The sequence below is a fragment of the Oncorhynchus gorbuscha genome, unplaced genomic scaffold, assembly GCF_021184085.1.
Source record: "Oncorhynchus gorbuscha isolate QuinsamMale2020 ecotype Even-year unplaced genomic scaffold, OgorEven_v1.0 Un_scaffold_10:::fragment_2:::debris, whole genome shotgun sequence".
Lineage (NCBI taxonomy): Eukaryota > Metazoa > Chordata > Actinopteri > Salmoniformes > Salmonidae > Oncorhynchus > Oncorhynchus gorbuscha.
The window spans coordinates 216,801-237,416 of NW_025744371.1; the positions used below are offsets into that span (position 1 = coordinate 216,801).

The 20,616-nt window shown below is 43.8% G+C and overlaps 1 long non-coding RNA gene across 1 annotated transcript; it reads right to left on the reverse strand.

Moving 5' to 3' along the window:
• Positions 1–583: 583 nt before the first annotated feature.
• LOC124016876 lies at positions 584–19,780 on the reverse strand. Its single transcript, XR_006835426.1, has 3 exons — positions 19,698–19,780; positions 3,554–3,612; positions 584–1,696 (listed from the first exon to the last, which is right to left on the reverse strand). It is a non-coding gene; the product is annotated as an uncharacterized LOC124016876 (long non-coding RNA).
• Positions 19,781–20,616: the final 836 nt, after the last annotated feature.

Genomic DNA, 20,616 nt, shown 5'->3' on the forward strand with positions numbered 1-20,616 from the left:
ACACAGGCTCTAACAAGAATAGAAAGAGGAGTGGGAGGCCCCGGTGCACAACTGAGACGCCTCACAAGTCCTCAACTGGCAGCTTCATTAAATAGTAACCTCAAAACACCAGTCTCAACGTCAACAGTGAAGAGGCGACTCAGGGATGAGGGCCTTCTAGGGCCTTCGAGTTGCAAAGAAAAAGCCATATCTCAGACTGGCCAAAAAAAGAAAATATTAAGATCTGCGAAAGAACACAGACACTGGACAGAGGAACTCTGCCTCGAAGGCCAGCATCCCGGAGTCGCCTCTTCACTGTTGACGTTCACTGGAGTCGACCTATTCACAATTAGCCTTTTAAAATGATAAACTTGGATTAGCTAACACAACGTGCCATTGGACACAGGAGTGATGGTTGCTGATAATGGGCCTCTGTACGCCTATGTAGATATTCCATTTAAAAAATCTGCCATTTCCAGCTATGATAGTCATTTACAACATTAACAATGTCTACACTCCATTTCTGACCAATTTGATGTTATTTTAATAGACAAACAATTTGCTTTTCATTCCAAAACAAGGACATTTCTAAGTGATCCCAAACTTTTGAACTGTAGTGTACATTATGGAATTTAAGAACGGAATTTAAGAACCTGTATTAAAGTTTCAATATTATCGTCAACATCATTCCTTGCAATGTTAGTTTTGTTAGTTTAGATTATTGTGTTTTTCTATTTATGCAAATACAGAATTACGCTGTGGAACACAAACTTCTATATTTCCAAAAGTTTATTGAGCATCAACCAAGAAGAACAATGTAAAGGGCCTACATAAGCGGATAAGGTTAATATGCTAATATACTATTTCTGTTAATGTCTCAAGAACCTGGTTTATACAATGTCTAAAAGCATTTCAGGTATTAAAGCCCCCCCCAAAATATATGCATTGGAATGAATTATTAAGAGCTTTACCTAAAATGTCTTGCAGCTCTTGATTATTTTTTTCTTACTGAGGGTTTTTACACACAAAAAAAAGAAGAGTATGAGCTGAGATTGAAGATTGATTAAACACGGGAAATTAAACAGAAACACACACATCTACAAGTTTTAAGACAGGAATAAAACAGTTGACACTATCCACAATGATTCCACGCCATGCTTTTATAAGCCCTTTAACATTAAAGAACTATCATTTACAAAAGGAGATAAAACAACAATATTTATTTCAGGATCTTTTCTGATTGGAAAGGTTTCATTTGCAAGGGACAGGCAAAAATATCTACAATACTTCACCTCTCTACAACTAAATCACTAATATATTACCAATGACCAATCGCTCTATAACCGGGTCCAGAATATTTAGATATCTACTTGTTTAGGAGTGGGTAGATGACCTAAATTATACACATTATTCCCGGTGGAAACAGTCTTGACATCATACCAGGGTCTTCCGTTTTTTAAACACATGTTTACGATTGATTTCAAGGTCTTTACCTGCATCATTTCCTCTGTGTTATTGTTTGGTTTTGTTTGTGTTTTTATTCTAAAAAGAAGGGAGCGTCCGTATAAAATCCATTACTTGATGACACATCCATGAGGGATTGTGCAGGTTGTTGTATAATCAGTTCAATATCTGGAGTAGGGCGTCTCTCTGTACACTCCCTTGGTCGTCCGTGCAGCTGGCGCCTTGCCACGATTAGTTGTCCAGTCCTCCTGACCTGCTTTATAGGGAAACAGCCATAAGGAACACTTCTACACACACACACACCCACTCTCTTGTGTAACTCAGATTTCTATGATGTCAACAGGTTATTGGAACAATATTTTATCATTTTTTCCTTAGACTGGAACTGAGGTAAGAATTCAGCTATCATTCTTCAATCAGGCATCAAACCTGTCAAAAAAAGTTGAATTATGCCAATGGACTAACTTTCTGAGTAATTTGAGAGACTGAAACTGGAACAACAGAAGAATCCCAGCCTCTGTAGTTCAAACAGACAATCCTCCCAGAAGCGTGTCATTCACCTAGAAGGATGCGTTTCGATAATTGAAACAGAAGATCAGATAGCTACTTGAAAAGAGCCAGTGTAGTGGCTCCTAACAAAAGGTCACAATAACCATTAGCCCAAATCAGACCTCATTCAGGCCCTCTGCTGTCTATGTGCCAAGTGCCTGCTGCATCGATGGCAGCCTTTGTGTGATCTCTAGCCAGCAGAGTCTCATCCCCGGAGCAGAGCAGAGGCTCACAAAGGACTGGTTTTCCCTTGACATGGTCTCTGCTGGCAGCCCATAACCAATAGTATCTAATAGTCTCTAAACCTGTCACACTTTCTCTGACACTGAGAGACAGTGACTAATGTAACCTTGTGGTTAGAGATCAACCATGCACCATCAACTCTGTTTATCGTTTAAACATCGCCTTTCTCCAAACTGTCAAACACCTCTTTCTTTTCACCTGTTAGAAAGCATGTAGCATTGCACTGTTAGCCTCTGTGTGTTTGTCTGCTTCTGGAGGTTATTAACACTTTCCAGCCAGAGTTTCTCGCCACATAACTCGTGTGTTAATCTGTGTTGCAAATTTGTAATATGAATAAGCCGCTGTTTCAGTTATAGTAATTAGGTGTGTCCTCACATTTGTCCAATTTCACAATTTGCTGTTGTTGTTGAATCCCACTTCCCCTGAGACAGCTCCAGAGAGGTGGTTCAGAGCCAGGGATCAGCCATTATTTGCAGTGACCCTGGAGCAATTAGATTAAAGGCGATTCGAACCAGAAATCTTTTGGTTACTGGCCCAATGCTCTTAACCGCTAGGCTACCCACCACCCTATGTTATGAGCAATTACAAAGTCGTTATGGACTGAAGAGAATAAAAGTCCTTTACTTTACAGATGGTGTCTGGTGACAACTGTGTACAGTTACTGTGAAGTGCTATAAGAATTGACATCTGCCAAAGCAAGAGGAGACCTGGGTAATGAGATTACATTAACGGCTCAGGGACTGAGACGAGAACCACGCAGCGCTCAAAACATTTCACCAGAAAAGAAAGCCATAGTTAAAGCTGTATTAGAAAAGCAGACGTCAAGGCATATCAGTTACTCTATCACTCATGGTCTACGTGTGAATACAGTCAGGACATTCTGTGGACGTAGCCATGCCCCGCTTTATAGAATTACTGTGTCTTTGTCCGACATCCCCAACCTTTATAATAACAGGATTGTGTTTGACATTGTCAGAAAAATGTACGTTGTTCATATAGAGTTGCGTAAAAAAGAGGCCTAATTCAGTTGTGGAACAGGATAATCCCCGATAAATGATTTTACCATTAAAATGACACAGACCATGCCTCATGTTATACCATCACTTGGCATTCTGAATAATGCTAACAACACATATACAACAAATCTGTCAAAACGCTTATATAGCACCTATTAGGGGGAAATTACATTGCCTGTGGGTTTAACAGCATTTAAAACTGCCGCGTTGATTGATGAAAAGAGGTCCACACTGAACAAGACAGGTGGTGTGTATGCATTTCAACAACATTTCACATTTGAATAAAGCAGTTAGCCACTGACCGTATGACTCGTATGATTCCTCACCGTTATCCTGTCCGTACTCATAATAATGGTCTGAGCTGTGAAAGGAAAGAAAGAGGAGACATCCATCAGAATCTCTTTCTAACAGTAAAACGCCATGGCCTTTAGGCCTTAATGGAGAACGATAGAGGAACATCACAGCACACGGCTATCAAATCATTACCTGGGATGAGAATGGCATGAACTGTTCGGGAAAGTGAAATAACGTCATCATGTACAGAATTGCTGTACCATTCTGCTGTATGTAACCCTAAACATATACTCTACATTACGAACATGCGCACAAGGTGTATACACATAATTTATTTTCATAACTATGCCCTCCCTCCCTTACAGGATACAGTACACAATAGATCAGACAGCCAATATTCACTCAGCAGTTACAGTAGCTGCGGCTGTGCCTTCTGTGCTTCCACATGGCAATTTCCTGGCTATGTCGGTCTCCCCGTATCCAGGATATGGAGCTATATATGAGAGATGGCACCTGTAATAAAAAAATAAAAAGGGAGGCCATCTTGAATTGTGGTTCATTTCTTTGCTATTCTTTATTTATTTCTCAGCGGTCCCTGTTGACTTGCTGACAGAACAATCGTGTGCTGGTATCATTCAGTATCAGTCCTATCATTCAAGCCCAGAAAGGTCATTCATCATAAGGCTGCCACAGAGCCGGCACATGCCACCCGTCACAGCTGAGTCTTCTCCCCGTCACCATCCCTGTCACCGCCAGGGCTGTAACCAGGGCTTCAGTCTTAGTGAGGTTCCGTCCAGGACATTTTTGGCATGTTGAAGTTCATTTACTGCATTTCTATATAATAAAAATGTTTTAAAATGCTATTTGGAGAACAGCAAAACAAGCAAAAAAATGATCACCATGGCTGCTGTAGGTTGATTCACCTCAGTCGATTTACCAACACACAGCCTATTAGCTATACGACTGTAATGTTATATCCCTGAAAGGGGGGTGAAATATGAGAAATGATTCACAATGACACGTAGCATCTGTTCAGTCATTTGTAATGATGACTTGCATAAAATCATCAACTCGTAACATAGACACAGTATATACATAGAGTTCACATTTCTATTCCTGGCCGTTACTAATCTAGCTCTGCATAAACAGACATCAATGGAGTGCACCGATGATCGTATCATCACATTCGCCTGAGTTATTAGAATATGACTTTCAATTCTGTATCGATATCAGTGATGTTGTGGGGGGGGAGTGGGTAACGGGTCAGCTTTCGACTCCAGTGGATGATGGAGACAAGAACGAACAACCCCCCCCCCCATATAAATGAAAACGTATGAACTGTATTGTTTACAGTTTGATTGCATTTGAATCTAGGCCTATAGCGAAGATAGGACATGCGGAGATGTTCATATTGAAACCTATCTTCTTTTTTTTTTATAGAGTCATTATGAGAACTTAGTAGCCTATTTTTTTGCTCCTGCTGAGCGAGGCTCTGTTTACCGTCAGCCTCTTACTTCATCGTTCTAGCTGGCTAAGTAATACTAGCTAGAGACCTTTAACGTTACTGCAATAGAAGTGTCTTCCCGGCAGGTAGCCACCTAACTGACTGTATCTATAAGCAACTATTAACCAGTTTTTGTTTGTTTGGGGGTGGCTGTAGATGCGGCAGGAGTTGCGGGAGAGTTATAAAATGGCCTTTTGTCCGTTATCTCACAAACACACTGCCATCAGCGTCTCTAGTTGCCCACTAGAGCCGACTCCGAGTTGGGGTAGTTTGTTTAACTTCTCAGGCCATCGGCCTGTTCGGCGAGAGGGTGGAGATACCCATCCTCTGTTCATGATTCCACTCGTTTGCAAAGCGTCAGGCGTGATCAGAACTCAGTCAGATGAAGAACATAAGCATCCTGATCTTTAATCAACACCGGGAGCAGTCTTAGATTGCTGAGCCGTAATTGATTTACTTTATTGTGTGCAAAATATATATTTCTATTATTATATATTTTTTTCGGTGTCCTCATACGTAGTTATGGCCCTGGTCTCCGTGCCTGTCAGTCTGGGGCTTACCCCTCCTCTCTCTGGTTTAGTGCTGGAGGTGACACTAAAGGCCCAGCTGTACACCAGATCAACAAAAAAGGATGACTTTTATGATTTTCGCGTTTCAAAGCACTTAATCACTATTCAACTTTGATTGGCAGCATGTTGATAGTTTTTTTTAAAGAAACTTAAAGGCACAAGCTGACATGAACAAATTCATATTAGGGGACGGAGGGGGGAAGGGGGAAACGTCTATAGTTGTGGATCTATAAATGTCTGCTTGAGACATTGTCCAGAAAAGGCATTGATGTTGGGTTTCTTCCCCGGGGAGATCATTGACTTGGCATGAAGATTGCATTGCTCACACAGCTCATGACTCAACCAGGGAACAATAACAGCAGAAACAAAGGCAGGCTTTTTCCTCTTATCTAAACTGGACCCCTGCTAAGATGTGAGTGAATATTTATGCTCTGTGTCCACAAAGAGAAACCAGACTTTGTTATTCAGAGTGTGTGGTTTTCCAATCAACCCTCACAGCAGAGGTACCACTGTGAGTCTTACACTGGTGTCCAGCTGCTTATATATACCTGACACCACTCGTCATGGCTTTAGAGAGAGAAACCGAGAGAGAGACAGAGAGAGAGACAGAGAGAGAGACAGAGAGAGAGACAGAGAGAGAGACAGAGAGAGAGACAGAGAGAGAGACACAGGCAGAGAGAAAGAGAGACAGAGTGATAGAGAGAGAGAGAGAGAGAGAGACAGAGAGCGAGAGAGAGAGAGGGGGGGGGTAGATGTGGAGGGTGAAGGAGAGAGAAGGTGGGTAGATGTGGAGGGTGAAGGAGAGAGAGCGCAAGAGAGAGAAAGAGATGCAGCAAATGAATGCATGTTCTCTCTTTCTGTGTCTTGTACACTATGAAACACCTGACATGGTGTGTGGTAATTTGATTTCACACCATGTCTCCATACTGGGGTATATTCTTCCCAGAGAGGAACCCCTCTGAATATACACTCAACTACACACCGTTCCGCTAGAGTACGCCCTGGGAAGCTGAGGGGCTAAACAAGCGGCTTATCCTTCCTGTTGGTGTAAAGCTAAAGGCTACGAGGACCAATAGCTGCTGTCAGGTCCTCAGAGAGCTGCCAAGTCAAAGCTTTCCCCTTTCACAAGGACGAGAGGAGGACTCCCAAAGCTGTTAGGCACCTCTAATTTCTGGGTTGACATTTTGTCAATATCCTCACACATAGCCTCTCTCTACCAATGTCCTTTTCTCCTCTATTACCATGGTCTGGTCAGTGAGTCCTCAGGCCTCAGCTCCCCCCTGAAGGGCAACGATCCAGGTGAAACAAACTGCTTCAAGTAAAATACAGGTTGTATCCCAAATGGCACAGTCAAACGCCTCCGAGCACTTTTATAGTGGCCCTTTGTAGCTCAATTGGTAGAGCATGGTGCTCGTAATGACAGAGTAGCGGGTTTGATTCCTGGGATCACCCATACATAAAATGCATGCATGCCTGACTGTAATTCGCTTTTCATAAAATTGTCTGCTAAATGGCATGTATTAAAAAGCATCAATTAACACTAAACTCAGCAACAATAAAAAAAAACATTCTCTCACTGTCAACTGCGTTTACTTTCAGCAAACTTAACATGTGTAAATATTTGTATGAACATAACAAGATTCAACAACTGAGACATAAACTGAACAAGTTCCACAGACATGTGGAATAATGTGTCCCTGAACAAAGGGGGGGTCAATAAAATAAAAAATAACAGTTAGTATCTGGTGGGGCCACCAGCTACATTAAGTACTGCAGTGCATCTCCTCCTCATGGACTGCAACATATTTGCCAGTTCTTGCTGTGAGATGTTACCCCACACTTCCACCAAGGCACCTGCAAGTTTCCGGACATTCATGGGGGGAATGGCCCGAGCCCTCACCCTCCAATCCAACAGGTCCCAGACGTGCTCAATGGGATTGAGATCCGGGCTCTTCTCTGGTCATGGCAGAACACGAACATTCCTGTCTTGCAGGTAATCACACAAGGAACAAGCAGTATGGATGCTGGCATTGTCATGCTGGAGGGTCATGTCGGGATGAGCCTGCAGGAAAAGTACCACATGAGGGAGGAGGATGTCTTCCCTGTAATGCACAAGCTCAGCCCAGACCATAACGGACCCTCCACCTCCAAATCGATCCCGCTCCAGAGTCCAGGCCTCGATGTAACGCTCAGTCCTTCGACGATTAACGCGAACCCGACCATCACCCCTGGTGAGACAAAACTGCGACTCGTCAGCGAAGAGCACTTTTTGCCAGTCCTGTCAGGTCCAGCGACAGCGGGTTTGTGCCCGTAGATGTCATTGTTGTCTGAGATGTCTGGTGAGGACTTGCCTTACAACAGGCCTACAAGCCCTCAGTCCAGCCTGTCTCAGCCTATTGTGGACAGTCTGAGCACTGATGGAGGGTTTGTGTGTTCCTGGTGTAACTCGGGCAGTTGTTGTTCCCAACCTGTACCTGTCCCGCAGCAGGTGTGATGTTCGCATGTACCAATCCTTTGCAGGTGTTGTTACATGTGGTCTGCCGCTGCGAGGACGATCAGCTGTCCGTCCTGTCTCCCTGTAGCGCTTTCTTAGGCGTCTCACAGTACGGACATTGCAATTTATTGCCCTGGCCACATCTGCAGTCCTCATGCGTCCTTGCCGCATGCCTAAGGCACGTTCACGCAGATGAGCAGGGACGCTGGGCATCTATCTTTTGGTGTTTTTCAAAGTCAGTAGAAAGGCCTCTTTAGTGTCCTAAGTTTTCATAACTGTGACCTTAATTGCTTACCGTCTGTAAGCTGTTAGTGTCTTAATGACCTTTCCACAGGTGCATGTTCATTAATTGCTTATGGTTCAATGAACAAGCATGGGAAACAGTGTTTAAACCCTTTACAATGAAGATCTGTGAAGTTATTTTGATTTTTACAAATTATATTTGAAAGACAGGGTCCTGAAAAAGGGACGTTTCTTTTTATGCTAAGTTTATATAAATAGTCACAAATGGAATGTGGCTGGAAACATGTCAGGAACTGAAACAATCCCAACTTAATTTATATTTTATGTTGTTTTAATCACAAGCATGTAAACATTTATTAACAGCTAATGATGGAGAGGAGCAAGGAGGAACCCAGAGACCACTGTACTATGCTGGGTGTTTATATCTCAAGGAGAAACCCAGAGACCACTGTACTATGCTGGGTGTTTCTATCTCAAGGAGAAACCCAGAGACCACTGTACTATGCTGGGTGTTTATATCTCAAGGAGAAACCCAGAGACCACTGTACTATGCTGAGTGTTTATATCTCAAGGAGAAACCCAGAGACCACTGTACTATGCTGGGTGTTTATATCTCAAGGAGGAACCCAGAGACCACTGTACTATGCTGGGTGTTTATATCTCAAGTAGGAACCCAGAGACCACTGTACTATGCTGGGTGTTTATATCTCAAGTAGGAACCCAGAGACCACTGTACTATGCTGGGTGTTTATATCTCAAGTAGAAACCCAGAGACCACTGTACTATGCTGGGTGTTTATATCTCAAGGAGAAACCCAGAGACCACTGTACTATGCTGGGTGTTTATATCTCAAGTAGAAACCCAGAGACCACTTTAGTAAGCTGGGTGTTTAAATCTCTGGCTTCAAATATTTAAAAAATAGATTTTTAGTCTCCTGCTAGTTCAAGACAAACACAAAATATGTGTCACAAATGGCACCCTATTCTCTATATAGTGCACTACTTTTGACCAAAACACTATGGGGTACAGCCCCATCTCAGCCCCAGCCCCAGTCCCAGTCCCAGCCTCAGCCCCAGCCTCAGCCCCAGCCCCAGCCCCAGCCCCAGCCCCAGCCTCAGTCCCAGCCCCAGCCTCAGTCCCAGTCCCAGTCCCAGCCTCAGTCCCAGCTTCAGCCTCAGCCCCAGTCCCAGCCTCAGCCCCAGCCTCAGCCCCAGCCCCAGCCTCAGCCCCAGCCTCAGTCCCAGTCCCAGCTTCAGCCCCAGTCCCAGTCCCAGCCTCAGCCCCAGTCCCAGCCTCAGTCCCACTACAGACAATCTCAAACAAACAAACCATTTATAGAGGATACCTTGTCTCATGATCAGGAATCATGGAATCTGACTCCAGACCTGCTCGTCCACAGGTACACCTACCGCCTGGCTCTCAGGTTTACAGGTATCCTCTATAAATGGCTGATCCTATGTACTGATGTTGTCGTTTGCTGCGCCAATAAACAGATGGTGATGTTACATCTGAGTGATGTAGTACATGTCCCTGGTGGACTTTGTTTTCTTACACAGCCATTGCTCTTATGTTGCTCTGTGATAAACCTGCAGAGATCTGCTAGGACATTTAGAGAGGATCCAGAGGTACTGAGAATAACAATCTATAGTCAGCAGTCATATCCAGGGGAGAGGAGACACTAAATATTTCATAGGTTTTCCAATGCAGGAGGAAGAACATTCAGGGGGAAATATTAATTAGATAGCGAGCATTTAACATAATTTTGATAGCGAAATAACTCATTTTGATAAAGGATATCCTTCACTCTCAGACTATGAAAAATGACATGACTACCTTCATATTGACATATATATATATATATTTATATATTTAACCAGGCAAGTCAGTTAAGAACAAATTCTTAATAACAATGAGGGCCCTGGGCCAATTGTCCGTCGCCCTATGGGACTCCCAATCACGGCCGGATGTGATACAGCCTGGATTCAAACCAGGGACTGTAGTGACGTCTCTTGTACTGAGAGAGGCGATTAAGGCTCTGAAAGAAATACAGCAAAAAGCAAAACCAGACAAAAATAGATTAAAACATAAACAGACAGAAAAGGAACTGTACTTGGGAGAATGTGTCCTGTATATTATCCAAAATGAGAATGGTGTAATTGTTTTTGAAAACTCCCTCAGGGATATGCTGTTGATTACTTGTCTCCACAGCTGATTGCGTATGCAATAATCAATGTTGGACCCTTACTGCGATGTCAGAAGGACTGAATGGTAAGTCATCCATATTACATTCAAATTCACCTCAGATTGTGTCTTGGTGAACAGATGGGCAGGTGACTGCAACGTTATTACAGCCCAACATATAGACTGAGGTTATATCCCCAAAGGACATCCTATCCCTTATATAGTGTACTACTTTTGACTAGGGTGCATAGGGCTCTGGTCAAAGTAAGTGCATTATATATAGAACAGGTTTCCATTTGGGGTTCATCCTCAAGTTTTTCATCATATTCTCTCCGATGCTATAAACTGACATCATTCTGAGAGTGTCTGGAATCTTTCCAAGACAACACTTGAGACAGCAGCAAAAACTCTCGTTAGGCCTTACAACATTAAAATATCTCCAGCTCTGAAACAAATTAGGGCAAAAGACTGACGTTGCCTGTCAAAACAAATGTTACAAACTGCTGAGAACTGAATTAGAACAATATTAAAAGGATCAAACGAGTAAAGTTATTACAGAAAGTACCCATCAGAGAACTGCATGACCTCTGTTCCTTAGATAGAAATCAATTACATTGTGTTGAACTAATTAACTCTCTTGAACTAATGTACTTCTGTGTGTTTGCAAAGCCTGAAATACCAGCCACATATTTCCTAGGCCTATTCATGCCTAGATCTGTACGTTTCTATAGTAAAACTCTGATTTCTCGGGTACTTTCCACAACTGATTCACACCATGGTGGTCTACATTGGTTCTCTGTTCACATACTGTTGGTGGACGACCCACCAAGACTTGCCATTCAGACATCCATAACTGTTCTCTCCCCTGTGCTCTGTCCTACCTCAGAATGGTTCTCTCCCATTCGCTGCTATCTCCACGTCCCCTGTGCTCTGTCCTACCTCAGAATGGTTCTCTCCCATTCGCTGCTATCTCCACGTCCCCTGTGCTCTGTCCTACCTCAGAATGGTTCTCTCCCCTTCGCTGCTATCTCCACGTCCCCTGTGCTCTGTCCTACCTCAGAATGGTTCTCTCCCATTCGCTGCTATCTCCACAAGTCCCCTGTGCTCTGTCCTACCTCAGAATGGTTCTCTCCCCTTCGCTGCTATCTCCACAAGTCCCCTGTGCTTTGTCCTACCTCATAATGGTTCTCTCCCATTTGCTGATATCTCCACAAGTCCCCTGTGCTCTGTCCTACCTCAGAATGGTTCTGTCCCCTTTGCTGCTATCTCCACAAGTCCCCTGTGCTCTGTCCTACCTCAGAATGGTTCTCTCCCCTTCGCTGCTATCTCCACAAGTCCCCTGTGCTCTGTCCTACCTCAGAATGGTTATTTCCCCATCGCTGCTATCTCCAGAAGTCCCCTGTGCTCTGTCCTACCTCAGAATGGTTCTCTCCCCTTCACTGCTATCTCCAGAAGTCCCCTGTGCTCTGTCCTACCTCAGAATGGTTCTCTCCCCTTCGCTGCTATCTCCAGAAGTCCCCTGTGCTCTGTCCTACCTCAGAATGGTTCTCTCCCCTTCGCTGCTATCTCCACAAGTCCCCTGTGCTCCGTGCTACCTCAGAATGGTTCTCTCCCCTTCACTGCTATCTCCACAAGTCCCCTGTGCTCTGATGGTTCTCTCCCCTTCGCTGCTATCTCCACAAGTCCCCTGTGCTCTGATGGTTCTCTCCCCTTCGCTGCTATCTCCACAAGTCCCCTGTGCTCTGTCCTACCTCAGAATGGTTCTGCCCCCTTCACTGCTATCTCCACAAGTCCCCTGTGCTCTGATGGTTCTCTCCCCTTCGCTGCTATCTCCACAAGTCCCCTGTGCTCTGATAGTTCTCTCCCCTTCGCTGCTATCTCCACAAGTCCCCTGTGCTCTGATGGTTCTCTCCCCTTCGCTGCTATCTCCACAAGTCCCCTGTGCTCTGATGGTTCTCTCCCCTTCGCTGCTATCTCCACAAGTCCCCTGTGCTCTGATGGTTCTCTCCCCTTCGCTGCTATCTCCACAAGTCCCCTGTGCTCTGTCCTACCTCAGAATGGTTCTGCCCCCTTCACTGCTATCTCCACAAGTCCCCTGTGCTCTGATGGTTCTCTCCCCTTTGCTGCTATCTCCACAAGTTCCCTGTGCTCTGATGCTTCTCTCCCCTTCGCTGCTATCTCCACAAGTTCCCTGTGCTCTGATGGTTCTCTCCCCTTCGCTGCTATCTCCACAAGTTCCCTGTGCTCTGATGGTTCTCTCCCCTTCGCTGCTATCTCCACAAGTCCCCTGTGCTCTGATGGTTCTCTCCCCTTCGCTGCTATCTCCACAAGTCCCCTGTGCTCTGTCCTACCTCAGAATGGTTCTCTCCCCTTCGCTGCTATCTCCAGAAGTCCCCTGTGCTCTGTCCTACCTCAGAATGGTTCTCTCCCCTTCGCTGCTATCTCCACAAGTCCCCTGTGCTCTGATGGTTCTCTCCCCTTCACTGCTATCTCCACAAGTCCCCTGTGCTCTGATGGTTATTTCCCCTTCGCTGCTATCTCCAGAAGTCCCCTGTGCTCTGTCCTACCTCAGAATGATTCTCTCCCCTTCGCTGCTATCTCCACAAGTCCCCTGTGCTCCGTGCTACCTCAGAATGGTTCTCCCCCCTTCGCTGCTATCTCCACAAGTCCCCTGTGCTCTGATGGTTCTCTCCCCTTCGCTGCTATCTCCACAAGTCCCCTGTGCTCTGTCCTACCTCAGAATGGTTCTCCCCCCTTCGCTGCTATCTCCACAAGTCCCCTGTGCTCTGTGCTACCTCAGAATGGTTCTCTCCCCTTCGCTGCTATCTCCACAAGTCCCCTGTGCTCTGTCCTACCTCAGAATGGTTCTCTCCCCTTCGCTGCTATCTCCACAAGTCCCCTGTGCTCTGTGCTACCTTTTACCTCCACACCTCCACACTTGTCTCCTGTATTGAGTTTTACAACTGTTCCTAGGGGATGTGTCTGCCCTTTAAAATGCTGTCACAGCTAGCCCAGTAACCGCGGCCCTCCTCCCTGTAACCACGGCCCTGTGGGAGCAGGCTGACGAGCCAGGGAAGAGGAAGAGGAAGGGAAGAGGCGAGAGGCCCCTGTAGTATTATAGGTGTCAGGAATGAAATAACACTCTGATCCAAACCGATCTGTGTGTGTCCAACCTCTGTATGACCTCACCCAGAGCAACACCTGTCATCCTCCTCATTTACCTACAGGGAGATCACCCCCTATCTGCTAACACAATGAAAGTTATTCTCCTTCAGTCTCTCCATTCAGCTGACCTTCCAACTGCTTAATAATAGCCACACATCTACTGACCTGGCTTCAGGTAATAATAACGTTGGGTTGGGTCGGTGTATTAAATGCCGTAGAAAAAAGGCTATGATGGCGCTCATACCGAAGATTGACCGCTATTGACTGGTGCTGAAGCTGCCATGGATGTCATGCTGATTTGGCGTTCCAAGATGTTCCTCCAGGCTTTCCCTCTCTTCTGAAACATGTAAATGTCTCCGAACTACTGAGAAGAACCACCGTTTAGCTAAAAGTCTCATGTTTCAAGGTTGTGAACCGTTTCTTATTTCCTTTCAATGTGGATCTGCTACATTCCTGTTGACTAAATATGTTATACAATGTTGTTTAGGTTATTATCAGCAATTACAATTTGAAAACAAGTTACATATCTTGTATTTAGCAGGAATAGTATGTCCGGCTCAATTATGTCTACAGTATAGTAGACATACAGTGTATTTGCCCAGAATTCCCAAAACAAACTCTCCAGAATGGTTACCCTCTTTCCCCGCCAGGCATAAGGGCTGATATCATACTAGAGACACTGGAGAAACCAACTGTAGTAAATTGCTCTGCTTGTTATCCTGCAGCCAGTGAAGTCCTGCCTGCCTGCCGCCCAGCCAGGGCTCTGATGTGGTTGGTGACTGTGCAGTGAGCTCCTCAGGCTCTGTGAGGCATTGTTAGGGAGACGTCTTGTCCATGGAGCCAGTCTAACACTCCCCTGGGTCCTTCCCTGTTCCAGCCCTGCTACCACTCTGACCTGCTCAAGCTGAGATTGGGCTCCGGGGTAAAACAGGGCTGTACCTTTTGTCCATCAGCAGATCTAAATTGGATGACCTTAAAAAGGAAATGTTCTGTACCGTATGCACTATAGACCGCAGTATTGTACTGTATTTACTGTACACACTGGCTTTGCAGTGTGGTAAACGGTTTAGGAAACAAGAAAGTCTGTGCGAAAATGGTGCGACAAACAAAAAACATCCAGTCAGAGGCAGTCCTTCGGGTGCAAACAGGTCGTTGATGAGAGAGGTTGAAGGAGAATGGTGTGGGGGTGGCGGTAGTGTAATGGTGTGGGGAATATTTTTCCTAGCACACGCTAGGTCCCTTTACACTAATTGAGCAATGTTTGAACACCACACCTTGTAGAACCCATGCCCTGGAGAATTCAGGCTGTTCTGGAGGCAAAGGGGGGTCCGACCCGGTACTAAGTGGGTGTACCTAATAAACCTAATATGGTGTATCGTCAAAAGGGCTGCTAGCGTCTATGAAGGCTGTTACTCTACAGGTGAAAGAAGAACTCAAAGGGTCTTGTCTGGTTAACAATATTTCTTAATAATACATTTTCCTATGAAATAGTGATTATTTTGATTGAAAAATTATGTATTTGATTCTGAGACATTAAAAAGATTACTAGTAGGTCCTGTAAACAGGGGGTGTACTGCAGTGTACTGTATATATTTACAAATACCCACTGAGAGTAAAAACACATTCTGAGAGTATAAAAAGCAGGCTGGTTGCAATCATCCGACTACACTTTAAACAACACACTGTCATGTTCTAAGAAATTTCAAGAGATGTACATGATCATGTAGATGATAAACAACCTACGCTCAAAAAAAAAGGTTCTAGGCAGTTCTGAGACTTAAATAAGTCAACAAAAATAAGTAAATAAACTGACTAGTGTGTCTCAGGAGGAAGACGCTGTAAAGTCTGGTAGCCCATTAGTCAGCCTAAGTGAGTGTCTCAAATGACACCCTATTCCATATAGTGCACTACTTTTGCACTACTACCATATGGGCTCTGATCAAACGTAGTGCACTATAATGGGAATAGGGTGCCATTTGGGACGCACCCCATTTCTAACCAGACAACAGATCTCAAAATCTCTTTGAGTCTAGCATCATGCCTCTGGGCAGAACAGAGCCAAGCACACCCCACCAAGCACACACACACCAAACCAAGCACACACACACCCCACCAAGCACACACACATCCCACCAAGCCTCTACATGATGGACTCCATTTGTCTTCTGCCTTAAGCCTCTGTGATTATTCACCACATGGCTGCAGATAGACACCAGGGCTCAGGGCCAGCCTAACCCCAGTGACTCCCTCTGCCTCTCTGCAGATCTAACAGGCAGGCAGGCAGGCAGGCTTTAAGATGTACCCCCCTTTAAGATGTACCCCAACTACATAGAGGACAGAGGGGGAGGGAGTGGGGGGGCAGAGACTCTGGCCCTAAGGCCCGGGTGTCAAACTCATTCCAAGGAGGGACTAGTGTCTTCTGGTTTTTCAATTAAGACCCAGACAACCAGGTGAGGGGAGTTCTTTACTAATCAGTTACTAATCAGTTACCTTTACTAATCAAGTCCAAGGAAGGAGCAAAAACCTGCAGACACTCGGCCCTGCGTGGAATGAGATTGACACATGGGCCCTAGTCAGTTGCAAAACTGAATGCATTCAAAAATATATATCTTCCACATTTAACACAACCCCTCCGCAGGAGGATACCTTAAACAATGTCCACGTCATCAGTGCCCGGGTAGCAGTTGTTGTTGGGGGTTAAATGCCTTGCTCAAGGGCAGTTCGGCAAAACATTTTTTTTTCTGCTGGGGTGTTCGAACCAGCAAACGTTTGATTACTGGCCCAATGCTCTTAACAGCCAGGCTACCTGCCATCCCAAGAGAGAGAGTGTGTGAGAGATGTAGGCTGCCTGGCCTTGGCGACATATATCCTGACACGGCCACAAAAGAAAACATCAACCATCCCTCCTCACAAAGCATGGGACAGCCTAATATGTTCTTTTTTTCTCTCTCCTTTACCCCCCTTACAGCTGCCACTAATGCGATTTTTGACATCTTAAGTGCAGCAACAATCAGGCCTTTGAAACTGCCCATGCAAGCAGAACATACAGAATAAAGGAGAGGAGGGAAGATGGTGTGACAACAGCAGGGATGCATCCCAAATGGTGTCCTATTCCTTATTTAGTGTACTACTTTTGAGCAGAGTCAAAAGTAATGTGCTATATAGGGAATATGGTGTCATTTGGGAAGCATCCCTGATGCAGGACCGATAAAAGAGAGAGATGGCAGCAAACAAGCCAACGTGCCATAGCAAAGTCCTTTGACCTGAAGTGACATGGTGAGGGTGATCACTCCCTTGATATGAGAAAATCAATTCTGTGCGTTTAGTTGCAGGGTCTTCTGTTTCTATCAGGGGTTGGAATGGACATTATTTCCCAATTGTCTCATTCTGAACAGAACCATTATTTGTTGGGGTTCCCTTTCACTGTTCCGACTAGCAAAAAATAGTTCTGAACCAGTTCGAACCCCCAAAAAGTACCGGTTTATATTGTTCCTTTCTGTTCCTTTTTAAAAATGTGAAATAAAATAAAAAATCATTATATCACGTGACCAATTGGGTTATAGTTGTTTAGGTGCATTGGAGAGACAAGTGACATTTTGTGAGTTGGGAGAGAACGAGAGAGGGTGGAGTAGGAGGCTTGACTTGAAGTGCTGGCCATCTTATGACATGTATAATCTGAATTAGGCCCACAGAATTATACCTACAGAGGAGCGGTTTCTATGAAGGAACTTTGAATGTCTTTGAACTTCCGAGAGTTGGCTTAACGTTGCACTAGAGATAGCTAGCTAGCTAACAAGCTTGTGTGTGCAGAGTGGCACCAGAATTAAAATAAAAACATGGAACATAAATGCCCGGAACATAACATCATTTTAATAACTGGTTCCCATGTTCCAGAACAGTATAGATCACTTTTGTTCCTGGTTCTGATTCTGTTCCTCGAAAAATGTTGGTTCTGTTCCCTGACCCGGTTCCAACCCCTGGTTTGTATTGCATAGAGCTATAGGACACCAAACAGCCATGTAGCTGCATGGTCTTCTGTTGCTGTTACATAGATCCAAACAACCAAACAGCCATTTGGGCTTCATGAGGCAACAATGGCCGGGATTCACTGGTATTTGTCAAACTATGGCATTGTGGTTAAAATACGTCATGACAGGACATCAGATTGAGAAGTTACAATAAAAAGACAGCTATTAACATTATTTAGTTCAAAAGCTTGTTTCCCCTCAATCTCACTCTGAGCCCCCAAACTGGTTCTTCTATGTTGGCACTAAGTCGTGCACTGTTCATTCCTGGCTGTTCTGGTCGCCCCTCCGTATGTTCCATTAGAGTTCAATCTATTAGAGGTTGTTTCATTTCTGTTGGTCATGATGTAAAGGATGTTTCTCTACAGTATCTATAATTCAGAACTATCTCGTTCTCCTTCAGAACTATAATATTCATGACCTCGTTTCTTTCTATGAAATGTTTTTGTATCTCCGTTGATTCTTGGAATGCTATCAAAAGTCATTCTAATCCCTAAATGTGAATTGTTCCCCAGCCGATCATTACCGACAGATGGATGCTGTTTTCATAATGACATCCCTATAGTTAGATGGAGATTTCATTTTCAGAAATGTTTTCCTTATTTCTGTTGACCAAATATTTGAGCAGGATGATTTCTTTTTGTGATGACCATCGCTTGCAAGACTGAGAGCAGCTGATTATTTTACTGAGCAACATTACAATCCAGCCAATTCAACTGTTTTGATAAACATCGATTTAGACTAACGGTAGGCAAAGGTCTGATCAGCAAGCATGATTTTCAATTTGGAATAGGCTACAGAAGGAGTCTCCTATTTATATTCTGTGTCATTACCAACAATTGGGATTTGTATTTCTAGGTTAGTATTCCCTATTTTTGTAGGCTATTTCTATAACTCAGATCCAACTCTTTATAACAGCACCATTTTTTTTAAATTCTAAATTAAATGTACATAATCCTCTAGGCCTACAGAATTCGCCAATACAGCCTGAGATTGGTTTGGATGTGGGTTTGATAGAAAAGTCATTCACGGCTACCACCCGGAGAGTTAATAAAATACTCATAATTGAAGGGGAAAGTTTTCCTGATATTCCTTATACTTATCCATGCCATACACAATCAAGAAAATGGTAGCCTTTCAACATTAGGAAATGCAATATTTTCTGCAGATAAGCCTAGCGCTATCAGTCTAGCACCTCAATGAGTCAAACATCTTACATCACACTTGACTCGAGTCATGTCCTCCTCCTCGCCCACAACAAGTAGGCATATTGCCCATTTCACCCCGCATCATGTGAAGTGCGCAGTAGCTGGTTTTCATGAAGCAAATATGTCGTTTTGTCACAATGATATTGACATATTTGGTTTGATGGAAGGGGACCGACCCCCTGACAATAATTTAAGAGAACAAACTGTAAACATAAAATGTTATTGAGTGCAATTTACATTTCTGTTGTTTAGGAACTAAACTCTTCAAATATAATTTCAGATCTGGTGTGTATTTCACAAATGTTCACACAGATTCCAAGCCCGTGGCCAACGAGCAGGATCCGACCCGATTTGTGAAGACCTCTAGTTCACATGCTGTTACTTGGAGAACTACCATGCTATTATAGGGATAGGGATGCGAATGGAGAACTAGCATGCTAATCTGATGTGTAGGTTCACAAGCTGCTAATGGAGAACGAGCATGCTAACAGGTTAATCTGATGTAAAGCATTGATGCAATATACTGCCAACAACCTCTGACAAACAATGTATTTTTTATTAAGACAAATCCTTATAGGGTCCACTTGATTTTCCCACCCACGTATCCTTTAACCCCCTATTTAACTAATAAAGAATGAGGGTGTACACCAATAATATGTACTATATCTATAGTTTTGTCTTGCTAAAACATGGGTTAGGATGACAAGGAGACCCGGGGAATACATTTAGGTACAGCCCTGAGAAACAGGAAACGGACTCTTACTTCTGTCCTTGATTGCTGTAACTAGTGTCGTAGGAGTCATAACCCTGGTCATCGTAAGCTGTCCCGTATCCATCATCATATTCCTGGAGATAGAAAGAGAGGATAAAATGCATAAAGAACATTTATTAACATCACCACAATTTCATTATTCTGCGCTCTGCTACCACCTATGAAAGGATTTGAGGATGAATCAGAAGAGGAAGATTAAATCCCTTGTCTGCCATGGGACTGGTCAGTCAGTCCAGGTCACTTCATTTGGTCATAACATAGTGTGCTTCTACCTATAGTTAGAACTGTACTACCTACTTTAGAACTGTACTATTCATCAACCATGCTGTAAACCTCTGTTAATTCCTGGAAGTATGTCAAAAGCAATTCTTCAGATCCCTAAATGTGAATTGTTCCCCAACCGATCATTACCAACAGCTGAAGATCAGCACAGATGTACAGATGTAGGATCTTAATGTAACCACTCTTTTGTTGTTGAGAATTTTCCTGCAAAGCAGGAAATGCACATTTGCAGCATATTCAAGGTTTAAAAAGGCTTCTAAAGTTTGTCATTTCCACTTTAAAATGTCAGACTTGATTTGCCCTGATGAAAAATGGATCAACCACTACACAAAATAATGAATTATAATCCACATGATAATTCACATTTCCCGTTGCTGCATGATTCTATTCCTGCCGTAGCAAACTGTCTCAAATTAAGATCCTACATCAGTATTATTCTGTCATTTCGAATGTATTTAATGTGTAAATGTTTATTTTATGCATTTGTTAACTGTCATTGATCTGAAGACACCAACCCACACAGATTTTTCTACCGTTTCAAACTACTCTGACATCGGAAATATTTACTGATCTCAAATCAGATACATTATTTCTCAATTGTGAACATAGGAGAAGGATAGTGGATGTA